Source organism: Amphiprion ocellaris, chromosome 18, assembly GCF_022539595.1.
Source record: "Amphiprion ocellaris isolate individual 3 ecotype Okinawa chromosome 18, ASM2253959v1, whole genome shotgun sequence".
Taxonomy (NCBI): domain Eukaryota; kingdom Metazoa; phylum Chordata; class Actinopteri; family Pomacentridae; genus Amphiprion; species Amphiprion ocellaris.
The window spans coordinates 7,545,310-7,562,733 of NC_072783.1; the positions used below are offsets into that span (position 1 = coordinate 7,545,310).

The 17,424-nt window shown below is 34.8% G+C and overlaps 1 protein-coding gene across 4 annotated transcripts in view; it reads left to right on the forward strand.

Annotated features, from left to right (window-relative positions):
* The first annotated feature begins 5,975 nt into the window (after positions 1-5,975).
* Positions 5,976-17,424, forward strand: part of ccser2b (coiled-coil serine-rich protein 2b) — a 55,694-nt gene continuing 44,245 nt past the window's right edge. For all 4 annotated transcript variants that reach the window (XM_055004586.1, XM_055004587.1, XM_055004588.1 and 1 more), the window contains exon 1: positions 5,976-6,407. The gene's annotated coding sequence lies outside the window, so the exon portion shown is untranslated. The remainder of the gene's footprint in view (positions 6,408-17,424) is intronic.

Here is a 17,424-nt window from a genome sequence, read left to right on the forward strand (position 1 = left end):
ATTAGTTACTCTTTTTTCTGTTTATTAAATTTTTATTTGCTGTTTATTCACTTTTTGTTCACAGTTTATTTGCTGTTTATTTTCCTGAGTTTCACTAAAACCGTTTCATTTTTGTCACAAAGAACCAAAAACAGTTTGATCAGAAACAGGAACCCTAAAATGTTCAGTTTTAATTCAGTTCCTGATAAGAACCGATCAGAGGAACTTTAAAGTTCACTGAACTCACAAACATGAAAGTTCTAACTAGAACCAAACACGGTTCTTTGCAGTGATGCAGACAGAATTTTATTTTTTTAAATTTTAATTTGGTTCTAAAAACATTTTGGCAAAGTTCTATAAAGTTCCACTAATGTTCTTAGCAGAAAGTTTTCTTTTAGCTCCCAGAATGTTCTCCTGACAGGCAGGAACGTTCTAAAAATGTTCTTAAATCATTTGCAGAATGTTGCATTCTTCTTTTGTTGTCGGGGAACATTGTGGGAACATTTTATGGAACAATGTTCCTTAAAGTGTTCCTCAAGAACGTCATCATAATGTTGCAGAATAAATCTTTTGTTCATATATCACATTACTGGGAGGATTTATAGGGAAAGTTCTGCATTTGAAGCTTCAAGAACATCTGAAAAACATCTTTGGAACACTACATTGAGAACCTTCTGCCTCTGTTATCAGGGGCTATTGAGGGAACATTTTATAGAACTATGTTCCTTAACGTGTTCCTCAACGACATCCTTGGAACGTTTCAGAATAAATGTTTTGTATATTTATTGGATTACTGAAAAAGAAAGAACGTTCCATCATCTGAGGCCTCGAGAACATCCGGAGAACATATTTTGAATGTTGCTTTGAGAACGTCCTTTCTCTGGGAACATTGTGGGAATGTTTTATTGAAGAAAGTTAGAACATTGCAGGCAAAATGTTCTACCGTTGGTACCATGTCCCATCATATGAACATCATCCAGAACATCTTGAGAACATTTTAAGAAAGTTAGTTTGAGAATGTTCTCCTTTGAGAATAATGTTCTGCAACGGTTCCCTCAACAACATCCTCGAAACATCCTCGGAACATTTCAGCCAAAATGTTCCATTGCGTTCATGAATAAATTACATCAGTGTTCTATTAAAATTCATCTAAGACCTTGAGAACATCTGGAGAACATATTTTGAATGTTGCTTTGAGAACATCCTTCCTCTGTTATCAGGGAACTTTGTGGGAACATTATATGGAAGAAAGTTTCATAATTTCCCCAAATATTCTCAGAACATTGCAGGCAAAATGTTCTACTGTAGTTCAAATGTCACAGGAACAGATTCTGAGGCCTCTAGAACACCTGGAGAACATTTTTAGAACATTGGTTTGAGAACGTTCTGCTTTTATCATCATGGAACATTGTGGGAATGTTGTATACAATGATGTTCCCTAACAGTTCTCCCAAACAATGTCCTTTTTAAAAAGAACATCTGGAGAATATTTCTGAATGTTGCTTTGAGAACCAACTAAAAGTTCTCTGAATGTTCCGTCTCAATTAACTTTTCACCTGTAAGAACATCTTTTGAAGGTATAAATATCCTTAAAACATCAGTAGAACTTGTAGATAATGTCAGCCAGTGTCGTGGAACCTTGTTAGCTGGTTAGAAGAACCACATTGGTTCCACAAAGAACTCATTAGAATCACTGTTCATCAAGTCAACAGCTGGATGTTCCTCATCTAAATTTATAAAGTCAGCAGGAAGTTCTTTAAAAAAGCATTTAGCAAACTTTGAAGAACTCTTAAAGGTGCCCTGAAGAACCATCAAACAGAACTTTGAAGAACTCTAGCTGAAACACGTTCTTTAAGGAACCTCGTTGATGTTATGATGACAGGATTTTGTACTAGAAGTCATTTTAAAGCAAACAGGATGAAATGTAGGAATTTGGGTTCCATCCATGAGAACACGTTTAATATTTTGGGTTCCATCCATGAGAACACGTTTAATATTTTGGGTTCCATCCATGAGAACACGTTTAATATTTTGGGTTCTATCCATGAGAACACGTTTAATATTTTGGGTTCCATCCATGAGAACACGTTTAATATTTTGGGTTCGTCCATCAGAACATGTTTAATGTTTTGGGTTCCGTCCATCAGAACATGTTTAATATTTTGGGTTCTCAGTCAAACAGAACAACATGAAAATGTTCCATGATGCCAGTTTGGGAAACTGTGACGTTTCATCGACTAAATAATTTAATGATGTTTCCAGTCAGCAAACCGAAGAACTCCAGTAAACATGAAGAACTGAAACAAAGAGGTTCTTACTGTTTATTTATTGTTTATGTATTGTTTATTTGCTTTTTATTTAGTTTATTGACATTTGTTCACTTATTATTCACCTTTTATTTATAATTTATTCCTTTTTTGCTTTTCATTTACTGTTTATTTTTATTTGCTTTTTAATTAGTTTATTGTTTATTCAGTTTATTTGCTGTTTAGTTTTCAATTCCTGTTTTTTTTTTTTACTGTTTATTGGGTTTATTCACTTTTTTATTCAGTTTATTTACTCTTTGTTTACTGTTTATTTTTTTATGATTATTTAATATTTAATTAGTGCTTATTTACTGTTTGCTTTTCTGTTTATTTGCTTTTTATTTACTGTTTATTTAGAGTTTATTTAATGTTTGTTTTTCTGTGTAATTATTTTTTATTTTGTGTTTATTTTTGTGTTTATTTATTGTTTATTTAGTGTTGGTGCTTTGCAGAACCAGAATCTTCTGAAGAACATTTTCTTTATTTCATCTCCATCATCATCAGTTATTATAAATGTGTAACTCTGCTGCCCTCTAGTGAGTTTAGCTGCAGTGTTTTATTTTTAATGAACTTTTTAAAATTAATTCTGATTTAATTATTTAATAAATTCCATCCTTAGAGTGATTAAAAAACCTGAAAATAGATGATTTAAAGCTGTAGCCAGTGATTATTATCACATCAACACATCTCACGATTGTGATCTGGATTATTATTATTTTTATATTCTTATTATTTATATTATTATTATATTAAAACACATTAAAGAGACTTTGTTTTTAGGAATTGCAACTAATTCTGGAGCATTTTTTAAAAAAGAAAAATAATAAATTAAACTAGTGGAGTTGTTTAATGATGAAGTTGATTCTGCAGCAGCTGGTTGGTTTAGTTAAATAAAGATTTTTTTCTAGTTACAAGTTAAATTAACATTAAAATGAGTTCCTTCCTGGAGAATTTATTTCCTCATTTAATTAGAAAGTCTGAAAATCCAACAAACTGAAAATAAACCTTGGAGAGTTTCTTAAATTCTTAAATAAAGTTATTTTGTTTGTTTTGTCTCATTAAATCTCAAACATTAAACCTCTTTATATGAAGAATTCCTTTGATTAATTAAATATTATACTAAGTAGAAATATTATAGTGTGTATAAATATTATAATGAAGATAAATATTAGTGTTTACTGCAAACACTTTTATTCAGAAAAAGGCCGAGTACTGACACAAAAAATGAATATTAATTTTTAAAAGTACAAATAAAAACGTCTCACAAATACAAAACCTTCAGAAAGACTAGAAAACTAAAAGTTCCTGAAGCTGTAACGGTTCTTAGAAGTAAAAGTACACGTTGAGTACTGCAGTGGATGCAGGAATGCTGCCCTCTAGTGGACAAACCCTCCCATCACAACAACACCAGGGTTCAGTCTTTCTGGGACATTTTAAGGTTTTTATTTTTAGAACATGAAGCCAAACATGTAAATTACAAATTTCTATATTATTTATATGTTTCTGGATCATTTAAAGCATTTAAAGATTAATTTCAACAGAAATAAACTCCAGTTTTAGCAGCTCTCAGTCAGTTTAAGAATGAATAATATTAATCTACTGTAAACTAGAGGGTAGAAGGTAAATACACTACCTGGCCAAACAAAAAAACAACAACAACAAAAAAAAAAACAAAACAAGTCTCCACCTGGATTCAACAAAGTCAGATCCTTCCATTGGATAATTACTGCAGTGATGAAACAACTTCTTTAAGCTAATGCAGTGAGGAGCTTCTCATGTTGGAAGACAAATCCTGTGGTCATGGAAAGGATGTTAATGTGTCTCAGAAGAGTCCAATTATTGGCCTGCATCAAGCAAAGAAAACAACTAAGGAGATGAAACGACTACAATCAGGTTAAGAACCGTCCAACATATCATTAGAACCTGGAAGGATAGTGGAGAACCATCATCTTCAGGAACAAACTCTTAGATGATTGTAGGAAACCAACAGTAGAACTCACAGCTGTTTAACAGTGAAAAGAAGAACATTTCCACAGGGATTGGGACTAAACAGCTGTAGCTCTAAGAAAACTAATGATCAGCGAGGATAATCAGGAAAAAGGCTTCAGTTTTTTAGGTAGCATAAAGATTTGACTCTGGATCAATGGAAGAAGGTCATGTGGTCTGATGAGTCCAGATTTACCCTGTTCCAGAGTGATGGGGGCAGTAGTTTAGGTTGGGTTTTGGTCTCAACTTTGCGCTGGTTTTTGACTTTTTTTTTAGGACTGGTTTTAGACTGGATTCTGACTGGCTCTGAATGTTTTTTTGGACTGGTTTAGGTTTGATTTTGATCCTGGTTTTAGACCCTTTAAGGACTGGTTTAGGACTGGTTTTAGACCCTTTAAGGACTGGCTTAGGACTGGTTCTACAATGTTTTGGACTTTTTTAGGAGTAGTTTAGGTTTGATTTTGGTCCTGGTTTAAGACTTTTCGAGGACTGGTTCAGACTGTCTTAGGCGGGTCCTGGATTTCTTTAGGAGTAGTTTGGGTATGATTTTGTCTTGATATTGTACTAGTGTTTAATTTTTTCAGGACTGGTTTCAGACTGCATTCTGACTGGTTCTGAACATTTTTTGGACTGGTATAGGTTTGATTTAGGTCCTGGATTTTGACCTTTTTAGGACTGGTTTAGGACTGGTTTTTGACTGTCTTGGGCGGGTCTTTTTTTACCCCCAAGATAACCAAACCTACCATCAAGCATGGAGGTGGCAGTATCATGCTCTGGGGCTTTTCTAGAAGAGCTTCTGGACTGGTTTCAGACTGGATGTTGATTGGGTCTGGAGTTTCTTGGAATTTTTTTTAAGGAGTAGTTTAGGTTTGGTTTCGACCCTGATTTTGTATTGATTTTTGACTTTTTCAGGACTGAATTCTGTTCTGAACATTTTTTGGACTGGATTAGGTTTGATTTTGGTCCTGGTTTCAGACAGTCTTGGGCGGGTCTTGGACTTTTTCTTTAACCCCAAGAACACCAAACCTAGCATCAAGCATGGTGGTGGCAGTATCATGCTCTGCGGAACTGGAGCTTTCCACAAAGTAAATGCAGCAGATTTAAGTTCACTTTGTTCAACTCCAACTATAAACCAGGTTTACATTAAAGCTCAGTTTAATTCATACCTGCAGCAGGTAAAAGTTCAACTTAAGTCAAACTTTAGTTAAAGCAGATCTACATTAAACCAGTGTGAAGTTATTAAATTAAACAAGGTTTAAAGTTATTAACTTATACCAGGTTTAAGTTAATAAGTTAAACCAGTTTCAAGTTGAACCAGGTTTTAGTTAAACCAGGTCTACATTAAACCAGTTTCAAGTTAAGTTAAATGCTTTAAATCTCAGTTAGATTGGTTTAAAGTTATTAAATTAAACCAGGTTAAAGTTAAACCAGGTTAAAGTTAATAAATTAAACCAGGTTAAAGTTAAACCAGGTGAAAGTTAATGAATTAAGCCAAGTTAAAGTTAATAAATTAAACCAGGTTAAAGTTAAACCAGGTGAAAGTTAATGAATTAAGCCAAGTTAAAGTTAATAAATTAAACCAGGTTAAAGTTAGACCAGGTTAAATTAAACTCAGCTCCACTTTGCGGCTCCACCGTGTTCGACGTCATCGTGCTTCCGGTCATGAAAGGGTTATGTTTACAGCACGCAGATGACGTCAGAGTCAGCTGTGCCTCGTGCAAGCGCAGTGCTCGTGCACGTGTGTGTGTGCGGATGATTCAGCAGCTCGAGCTTCAGTCTCAACATGTGCAGCAGCGGCGGACTAACGGCACATTAACGGCCGTTACCGGGACCCTCTGACCGGAGAGCAGCCGAACCGCACCGCGGAACCCTCGTACCGGAGCCCCGGGGCCTCTGCTCGGTGCGTCGGTCCGTCCGTCTGTCGGTGGAGGCCGAGCGGAGGCTGCCGCGTCGACCTTCCTCTTCCAAACCCCCCTCAGGATTCTACCGGTTACCGGGACTCTTTACGGTCCGTCGGGTTCTATCCGAATCCCTCCGGTTGGATTTTACAGAACCCCGCCGGGACCGACTCCAGCTGCTCCCTCCAGCCGCCGGCAGAGCGACATTTCCGCATTCGGATGCTCCGTCAGCCGGCAGGTGAGTCCGAAGCTCCGCTGCAGGAAAACCGCAGAAAGACGCCTTTAAAAGAGACTTAACGGAAAATTCCATTTAATCCGGTGAAAAACCAGAAGAACTGAGTTTAAATTCAGCTTTTAAAGAACAAAAAAGATCAAATTTAACCGAACAGACACGTTTGAATGGAAATGGGGGAAGTTTATTACAATAACCTGCTATTAATGGGATTTAATGAGTAAAAATAAAAACACAAGCAGTTCAGTTCTAAGTTCTAAATCTGGTTCCACTTTGTTTCTTTATTTATAGTGTCAATAAGCTGCTAATTAAAGGTTCTATGGAGAACCCACTGAGGTTCATGGTTCTTTATCAGCTTCCATGTGAGCCGCTTTAGATCCAGATCTGTGAAGAGGAACGTAGAACAAACATAGTCAGAACCTTGAAGCAAAAATCAGTTCTACGTTCTGCAGCTGGAAGGAAGCTGAACTTGTTCTGATCGTTCGGTTCCTCTGGGTTCCTCTAAAGATCCTCAGGACATCAGAGAACCTCATTACCTTCATCTCACCTGCTGTGGTTCTGTTAAAGTTTTATTGTCTCATAGGGTTCCAGTTCTTCTTCAGTTTGTGGTTCTGCTGCACAGTTCTTTGTCTTCATGGGTTCTGCTCTATCACTGTTTGGTTCTAAACGTTCTTTCCCACAGTTGTTAGGTTCCTTTAGGTTCTGTTGTAGGCATTTGTTCTGCAAGTTCTGGCTTTCACTTGTTCTGTTCTGTAGGATCAGTTCTGTAGTTGTTCTGCAGGTTCTGTTCTCTAAACCTCTTTTCTGCAGGTTTTGATAGATAACACTTTGGTTCTGTGGGTTCTTTTTTGTTGTTTTGGTCCTTCAAGTTCTGTTCTCTAATCATTTGTTCTGCAGGTTTTGATAGATGGCAATTTGGTTTTGCAGGTTCTTTCCTGTAGTTTTGTTCTGCTGGTTCTGTTCTAGTTGTTTTGTTCCACAAGTTCTGTTTTCTATTTGTTCTGTTCTTCAGGTTTTGTTCTGTTGTAGTTTTGTTGTGTATGTTTTAATATGGGACTGTTTTGTTCTTAAGGTTCTTTCATGCAGTTGTTTTGTTCCCTCGGGTTTTGTTCTCTAGTTGTTTTGTTCTGCTGGTTCTGGCTTGCATTTATTCTGTTCTATAGGCTCAGTTGTAGTAGTTTTGTCCTCTGGGTTCTCATATATAACTGTTTTGTTCTGCAGGTTCTGTTCTCTAAACCTCTTTTCCGCAGGTTTTGATCTATAGCACTGTGGTTCTTTTTTTGTTGTTCTGTTCTACAGGTTCTGTTCTCTAGTTGTTTGTTCTGCTGGTTTTAATAAATGACTGTTTTGTTCCACAGGTTTCTTTCCTGTAGTGTTGTTCTGCTGGTTCTGTTCTAGCTGTTTGTTCTGCTGGTTCTGATGTATGACAGTTAAGTTCTGCAGGTTTTGTCCTCCAGTTCTTTGGTTCTGCTGGTTCTATCACGTAGAACATTTGTCCTTTGTGTTTTTTTGTTTTGTGTGGTGATCATTTTGAACTGCAGTTTTTATTCTCCTGGTCCGTCGGTTCTCTGACCCATTGGTTTTGACACGTAGGTTCTAATGTGTTGTTTCTGATCAATTGGTTCTCTGATCTGCTGGTTGTGCTATCCGTTGGTTCTGCCTGGCCCGGTTCTCCTGACAGCAGCAGAACACAAGCTGCTTGATCTGCTGTCAGAGGAACCTGCTGAGTCTGGAACCGATTGGAGTCTTTTACAGTCTGGCTGGGTTCCACTCAGTCTGGCCGGGTTCCACTGGGTCCGTCTGTCTGTCTCTGGTGGTTCCACTCTGCTGGACTTTATTTCTGATCTCTCGCCCTCTGGCTGCTCGGTTCCTGCTGAGATGAAGAATCTGTTGTTCGACGGAAAACCGAGATGAAAACAAAGACAGTTAAGAAGTGAAGGGAAGCCCGGCTGTAGGTTCTGTTGGTTCTGTTTGGTTCTTTCCCACAAACATACAGTAGAACTAGATAGGTGGATCCAGCCCATTGTTCTCCAGGACATAGACCCCTCCCAGCCTTCAGGCCGTCAGTTTGGTTCCAGCTGTTTAAAAATGAAACATTTCCAGATGTTCTGCTCAATAATTAAAGCACAACGCGTCGTTCTAATGTCAGGTTCTAGCGGCAGGTTCTAACGTTAGGGACCGTTTTCCTGGAAGGAGACGGAGAACGTCTGCTGCAGAGAACCAGCATCACTAGACGTTCTAAGAAAAAGACTCTAGAAGTGGTTTCCTAACAGAGAACCAGGGTTCCTCATGTTTCTAAAGAACCTGGAAACTCAGAAACACAAACAGAGAAACGTTCTAGAACCTCGTTGAGGTGTTGAAGCTGATTTAGAACCGGGTTTATTAGAACTTTTAGATCAGAAAGTATCCGTCTCTGGCTTGTAACGTTCTTTAAACTGGTTCTAGATCCAGATGTGGTTTGGTGGAGAACGTCCATGTTTCTGTTTAATATCTGACTTCTAATGATAAATTTTTAGCTTTTTAAATGTAGAAACAGATGTTTGATAATTTCATAATGTTGACTTTAAATCTTTAATTTTGGTTTTTTATTCAATAGCTGTGACATTTTTAGTCAAAAACTGACTTTTTGTTTCTTAATTTTGACGTTTATTGACAGTTTATGTCTCATATTTTGACTTTCTGTGTAATAATTGTGACTTTGTAAGTTTAAAACAAACAACTTTTTCCTCAAAACATTGACTTTTACTGTTTAACTTTGACTTGTTTGGTTTAAAATGTTTTCTTAAATTTGACTGAAGTTTTTTTGTCAAAATTTTAAGTTTGTATTTTGTAGTTTTGACTTGTTTTGAAACAGAATACTGTATAAATCAGAATATTGACTGAATAAATTTAAACACATAGTTTATGTTTCACATTTTGGACTTTTCTACAAGAATTTGGATGTTTTAAGTCCAAGTTTCACTTTTAAAGTCAATAATTTTGGGTTTTTCATTTCATAATATTGATTTTATAGATGAAACTTTAAGTTTTTCTCATGTTTTTGACTTTTTAACTTAATTCAGATTTTTATGTCAGAATTTTGTTTTGTCGTTTCCTTCAAAATATTGAATTTGTAGTGAAAACTTTAAAATTTTTGACTTTTAAAGTGAAAACTTAATTTTTGTATGATATATTAGATTTTTTTAACTTAATACTGACTTTTATGTCATAATTTTGAATTTATTTTATAAAATCATTTAATTAGGTTTAATTTAGACTTTTTAACTCATCATTTCAGCTTGTAAGTTCCAATAAAACTAAAAACTTTGACCTTTTGTCTCATATTTTAGACTCTGTTGGTAGAAATGTTGGCGTTAGATCAATTCTTTATAAAATCTTCACCATCTTTTCCTTCTTTTTTCTGTTCCTGGAGCTTCTGAGGTTAAACTTTAAACGTTGAACTTGAACAGTTTGTTTCTTTACCTCCGTCTGAACATTAATATTTAACATTCAGCTGATAATTAACTGCTTCAGTTCACATTTAAAGCTGGACCAGACCAACAGGAAGTCCACCTTCAGGTTTATTCACCTCCTGACTCTTTCTGTTTATCATTGTGTTGATGCTAAGCTAACGCTACCTGTGCTAACAGCGCTAACGGTCCATTTCCTGTTTCCTGTCGGAGTCTCTTTTCTCTGACTTTCTGTTGTTGGTTTTGTGTCCGGAAATGTTTGGAGAATCTTTCTTCTGATCTTTGTGTTTCCTGTCTGATCCATCAGCTGCTGCAGCGTTTAGAGGTTGAAAGTTTATTCTACATAATTCAGGTAAACATACTGTTTTAATATCTGACTCATAAAAGAAGAAAATATCCCCCAAAAGTTCTTTACATATCTAAAATATAGATATAGAACAAAAGAATAGAAGAAAATTAAAAAATAAATGAAAAATCAATGAAATTCTCCCAATAAATGTGAATAAAATTACCAAAAATATGTATTTTTTAAAAATCTGCAAAATGTACAAAAAACACAAACACAATGTCAGAAAAAAAACACTAATATGAGTTTGGAAAAATGTTTAGAAATGATCTAAAAGATGTCAAATGTCTGATTTTCTCCAAAGATCTTCAGTTTAGCATCACAGTGAAGAAACTGAAATCAGAATTTAGTCCTGTTGTATCTTTTTGTTTCATATTTGTCATGTTGTGTTTGGTGTTGCTAATGTTGTGCAACGCTTTGAGTATCTTTGTTCCATTTTGGTGGCTTTGTGTCGCATTTTAGTCATTTTGTGTCTCGTATTGGTCATTTTGCATCTTTTGTGTTGTTGTTTTGCGTCTCTTTATGGTTGTTTTCGTCCTATTTCAGTCATTTTGTGTCTGGTGTTGTTAATCTTGTGTGACTTTTTTGGTCTTTTTGTTCCATTTCAGTTGTTCTGTGTCGCATTTGGGACTTTTATGTCTGATTTTTCGTCCTTTTGCGTCTCCTTCATGTGAATCTGTCTATTTGTGCTTTCTTTTGGTCATTTGGTATCTTGCATTGTTAATTTTGCATCTTTCTGTGGATTTTGTTGAATTCTTTTACCCTTTTTCCATCACATTGGTGCATTTTGTGTCTCTTTATGGTTGCTTTTGTTCCATTTTGTTCATTTTGTGGCTGTTTGTGGTATTTTTGCATCTTTTTATGATTGTTTTTGTTCCGTTTTGGTCAATTTAAGTTCCATTTCAGTCATTTTGTCTCTGATGTTGTTAATTTTGTGTGTGACTTTTTGTGTATTTTTCTTCTGTTTTGGTCGTTCTGTATCACATTTTTTGCTTTTTCTGTCCTATTTTAGTTCTTTTACATCTGTTTGTGGGGTTTTTTTGTCTCATTTTGGTCGCTTGCGGTCTTGCATTGTTAGTTTTACATCTGTGTTTTTTTGTTGAATTTTTGACCATTTTTTTCATCACATTAGCAGATTTTGTGTTTATTTGTGGTCATTTTGCATCTTTTATGGTTATTTTTGTTCTGTTTTAGTCATTTTGTATCACATTTGGGTCATTTGGTCTCAGTTTTGTGTCAGTGGAGGCAGTAAAAGGTGATGTATGTGAGGAGAAGCAGTCTGAAGGTGAGGCTCGTCCTTCATTCATTCATTCATTCATTCATTCAGAGTGTTTCTAGACGTGTTTTCATTCATTCAGAGTGTTTCTAGACGTGTTTTCATTCATTCAGAGTGTTTCTAGACGTGTTTTCATTCATTCAGAGTGTTTCTAGACGTGTTTTCATTCATTCAGAGTGTTTCTAGACATGTTTTCATTCATTCAGAGTGTTTCTAGACGTGTTTTCATTCATTCAGAGTCTTTCTGGACGTGTTTTCATTCATTCAGAGTCTTTCTGGTCGTGTTTTCATTCATTCAGAGTGTTTCTAGACGTGTTTTCATTCATTCAGAGTCTTTCTAGACGTGTTTTCATTCATTCAGAGTCTTTCTAGACGTGTTTTCATTCATTCAGAGTGTTTCTAGACATGTTTTCATTCATTCAGAGTGTTTCTAGACGTGTTTTCATTCATTCAGAGTGTTTCTGGACGTGTTTTCATTCATTCAGAGTCTTTCTAGACGTGTTTTCATTCATTCAGAGTCTTTCTAGACGTGTTTTCATTCATTCAGAGTCTTTCTAGACGTGTTTTCATTTATTCAGAGTGTTTCTGGATGTGTTTTCATTCATTGAGTCTTTCTAGACGTGTTTTCATTGGTTCAGAGTGTTTCTAGACGTGTTTTCATTCATTCAGAGTGTTTCTAGACATGTTTTCATTCATTCAGAGTGTTTCTAGAAGTGTTTTCATTCATTCAGAGTCTTTCTAGACGTGTTTTCATTCATTCAGAGTCTTTCTAGATGTGTTTTCATTGGTTCAGAGTGTTTCTAGACGTGTTTTCATTTATTCAGAGTGTTTCTGGATGTGTTTTCATTCATTGAGTCTTTCTAGACGTGTTTTCATTGGTTCAGAGTGTTTCTGGACGTGTTTTCATTCATTCAGAGTCTTTCTAGACGTGTTTTCATTCATTCAGAGTCTTTCTAGACGTGTTTTCATTTATTCAGAGTGTTTCTGGATGTGTTTTCATTCATTCAGAGTCTTTCTAGACGTGTTTTCATTCATTCAGAGTCTTTCTAGACGTGTTTTCATTCATTCAGAGTCTTTCTAGACGTGTTTTCATTCATTCAGAGTCTTTCTAGACGTGTTTTCATTTATTCAGAGTGTTTCTGGATGTGTTTTCATTCATTGAGTCTTTCTAGACGTGTTTTCATTGGTTCAGAGTGTTTCTGGACGTGTTTTCATTCATTCAGAGTCTTTCTAGACGTGTTTTCATTGGTTGAGTGTTTTCATTCATTCAGAGTGTTTCTAGATGTGTTTTCATTCATTCAAAGTCTTTCTAGACGTGTTTTCATTGGTTCAGAGTGTTTCTGGATGTGTTTTCTGGTTTCCTGCCCAACAAAGCTTCACATTCATGCTGAGTTTTTCATAAACACACCGGAGCTGTTTCAGCCCCAGACTCTAAAGGATCCACCTTCAAACCAGTCGGTGTTTTTTCTGAAAATCAAACTCCAACCTTCTGAAGATCAAACTAACTCCACGTCTCTGTAGAACGTCTTCAGATGAGCTCTGATACAAACTGATGAAGTTTAACCTCCACTTTTTGGAAAAGTTCAGCAAACGTTAAACAAGTTGTTCCCATTTTTTCTTTTTATTGGTCAGTTTGTATCTGATTTATGGTGGTTTTGTTCTATTTTACTGGTCATTTTGTGTCTTATATGTTAGTTCTGTGTCTGTTTGTCGTCTTTTTATATCTTTTATGACCGTTTTGTTCTGTTTTGGTGATTTTGTTCCATTTTTTGGTCATTTTGGGTCTTAAATGTTAGTTTTGTGTCTCTTTATGGTTGTTTTTGTTCCATTTTGGTCATTTTCTGTCATATTTGGGCATTTTTTTGTCCATCTTTAATCGTTTATATCTCTTTGTTGTTGTTTTTCCATCTGTGATTAGTTTCTTTCCCTTTTTTTGGTCATTTTTGTTAGTTGGTGTCTCGCATTTTTAATTTTGTGTAACTTTGTGGATGTTTTTCTTCCATGTTGGTGGTTTTGTTATGCATTTTATTCATTTTGTCTCTCATATTGTTCATTTTGCATCTTTTTGTCCCCATTTAGCATTTCTTTATAGTTGTTTTTGTTCCATTTTGATCATTTTGTGTTTGTTTGTGGTCTTTTTGCATCTTTTTATGATTGTTTTTGTTCCTGTTTTTAAGTCATTTTTTGTCTTAAATGTTAGTTTTATTTCTGTTTTTGATAATTTTGTCCCATTTTGGTCATTTTAGTTAGTTGATGTTTCATATTGTTAACAACAATGTTTTTGTTCTATTTTGGTGGCTTTGTGTTGCATTTTATTCATTTTGTGTCTCATATTGTTAATTTTGCACCTTTTTATGGTTGGTTTCTTCCATTTAGGTCATTTTCCATCTTTTTGTTACTATTTTTTCTCTTTGTAGTTATATTTTTGTCCAGTTTTGGTGATTTTGTGTTTTGTATTTTTTCTAATTGGCTTTATGGTTGATTTCTTCCATTCTAGTCGCTTTGTGCCTCTTCATGTTTGTTTTTGTCACATTTTGGCCATTTTTGTGTTTGATTTCAGTCATTTTGCATCTCTTTGTGGCCATTATTTCTCTCTGTGGTTAGTTTTCTGTTCCATTGTAGTCATTTTGGTTAGTTGTTGTCTTGTATTGTTTATTTTGAGTGACTTTGTGGATTTTTTTTGTTCCATTTTTTTGTAATTTTGTGTGTTATATGTTAGTTTTTTGCCTGTGGTGTTTTTGCTTCTTTTTTTGATTGTTTTTGTTGCTTTTTGGTCATTTTCTGTCACATTTTGGCTTTTTTTGTCTAATTTTAATCATCTATATCTCTTTGTTGTTGTTTTCCTGCTGTGGTTAGTTTTCTGTCCCATTTTAGTCATTTTGGTTGTTTGTCTTGTATTTTTAATTTTGTGTGTCTTTTTGCTTGTTTTGCAGCCTTTTACGGTTGTTTGTTCCATTTTGATCATTTTGCATCTCTTTGTTGCCATTTTTTCCACTTTGTAATTATTTATTTATTATTATATATGATTCCCTGTTTAGGGATTTTGTGTTTTGTATTGTTTATTTTGCTTTTGTTTTTTTTTTCGTAATTTTTCCTTCAATTTTGTCATTTTTTGTTCCATTTTTGTAATTTTGGTAAAAGCAATCAGATGCTGAGTTTAAACCTCTTAGCTCCTCTAAAGTAGTGAAAAATACCCTTAAATGTGTCCTCTAGTCAGGATTAATGAGAACAAACCATCTCAGCTGACTTTATTTACCTGCACTGGTGACTAGTTGTTGTCTGATTAAAGGTTTTAGCTGTAAAGTGAAGCCAGCAGTTTCTCCTACAGCGGTTTGTTGTTTTTCCATTTTTAAAGCTCTCATGGCTGCATGTGATCCGGAGGTTTAATGAAGTGAAGCTCAGAGCTGCAGGAATCTTTACCCACAGTCCTCTGCTGCTGGGATCAGGTGCTGCTCACCTGGACACTGAGGTTCAGGTGACGTCTGACGCCGAGTCGTTTCTCTGATCAGACGGAGCTACGATCACAACTAGAGTCCATCTGGAGGAGGAAATATTTCAATAATCAAACCGCAAAAAAATAAGAAATGAATCCATAAAAAAGGAGTTTATTTTCTTTCTATATGTTTATATTTAGTCTGTTTATGGTCATATTTAGTGTCTTTTCAGTCATTTGTCGCCTTAGTTGGTCATATTTTGCCTCTTAAATCACATTTTGCCTCTTTATTGTCATATTTTACCTTTTTATGTTCATATTTAGTCTGTTTATGGCCATATTTTGGTTATTTTAGAGCATTTTTAATCTCAGCTGGTCATATTTTGCCTCCTTATGTTCATTTATTGCCTTTTTTTAGTCTTACTTTGTCACCTTAATTGGTCCTATTTGGCCTTTTTTGCTGCTTTTTGTCTCTTTTTTGTCATATTTTGTCTTCTTTGGTCATAATATGTACGTTTATTGTCATATTTTGCCTCTATTTCATAATATTTTGCCTCTTTATGTTAATATTTAGTTTGTTTATGGTCATATTTAGATCATTTGTTGTCTCAGTTGGTCATATATGCCTCCTTAATTCCCTGTTTTACCTCTTCTAAGTCATATTTTGCCTTTTTTATGTTTATATTTATTCTGTTTATGGTCATATTTAGTGTCTCTTAGGTCATTTGTCGTCTCAGCCGGTCATATTTTGCCTCCTTATGTTAATTTTTGCCTTCTGTTTAGTGATATTTAGTCTGTTTTTGGCCATATTTGGTGTTTTTTTGCTGCTTTTTGTCAATTTTTTTTATTCTTTTGTCGTTTTTGGGAATAACATGTGCCTCTATTGTCACAGACATGGCTGCCAGGATCTAATCTTCACCAGAACTTGTCATATTTAGTGTCTTTTAGACAATTTATTGTGTCGGTTTTTCGTTCTTTGCCTTATTTTAGTCATATACATATTTGGTTTCGTTTTGCTCATATTTGGACTTTTTATGTTTATATTTGATGTGTTTATGGTCGTATTTTGTGTTTTTTACATGATTTATTCCCCCAGTTGGTCATATTTTGTCTCATGTTCATTTTTTGCCTTTTCTTAGTCACATTTTTGGCTCATTTTGGTCATATTAAGTCTATTTTTGGTCATATTTAGTGTCTTTTCGGTCATTTGTCGTCTCAGTTGGTCATATTTTGCTTCCTTATGTTCACGTTTTGCCTCTTTTAAGTCAACTTTTTTCTTTTATGTTTATGTTTAGTCTGCTTATGGTCACATTTAGTGTCTTTTAGGTGATTATTTTCATTTTATGCCTTTTTTATTCCTATTTTGGATTGTTTTGATCATATTTGCCTGTTTTTGAACATATTTTTCCTCTCCATGTTCACTTTTTGTCTCTTTTTAGTCATATTTTGTCTGTTTTTGGTCAAAGTTTGTCTTTTTTCATTCATATTTGTGCTCGTTTTCTTAAACTTGACTATTATTTTGCTGCTCTGAGGTTGTTGTTGTTGTGTTTTCCGGCAGTAAATCAGATTTAAAACACATAAATATGAGAAATGAAGCAGGAATGTTTGTCAGAGTTTTATTGAGTCAGACTGTCTGATATGTGGTTTAGTCTGAAGAAACGCTAAATATCGAAGCTTTTAAACGTCCTGAGTCGTGTTGTTTGTTCAGACTGAAGCAGCTGATCAGGTTTCTATTGATTTATTGAGAGATAAAGGAAGATGATCCGGCTTCTTTTTAACCCTCCACCTCCCAGCTTCAGCCATTCATGCTGCTTTTCCTTCTTTTTGTGTCACACTTTGGTTGTTTTACATGTTTTAGTGGTCGCTTTGTCTCTTTTAGGAAGTTTTTCACCTCATATGGTCACATTTTTGCTCTTTTCTGTGGCTTTTCGTCTCTTTTTGGTCAGTTTTTGTCTTTGTATAATCATATTTAGCCACTTTATGGTCATAATTAGTGTCATTTAGATAATTTGTCTCCTCATATTGTCATATTTTCCCTCTTTATGTTCATTTTTGGTTTCTTCGTTTTTATGTTTAGTCTCTCTTTGTTCATGATTTGCCTCTTAATTGTCATATTTTGTCTCTTCATGGTCATATTTAGTGTCTTCTAGGTAATTTGTTGCCTTATTTGGTCATTTTATTTTATTTTGGCCTCATGATAATCATATTTCACCTTTTTTGGGTCAAATTTGTTCTTGTTTATCATATTTTGCATTTTTATCTTTATATTTAGTCTGTTTATGGTCATATTTAATGTCTTTTAGGTAATATGTCATCTTAGTTGGTCATATTTTGGCTCCTCGTTCATTTTTTTGTCACGTTTTGTCTGGTTTTAGTTATATTTTGACTCGTTTTGGTCATATTTGGCCATTTTTTCCTGCTTTCGTCTGTTTTTGGTCTTCTTTGGTCATAGTATGTGCCATTTTTGTCATATTTTGCCTTTTTATGGCCATAATTAGTGTCTTTATGGTGATATATAG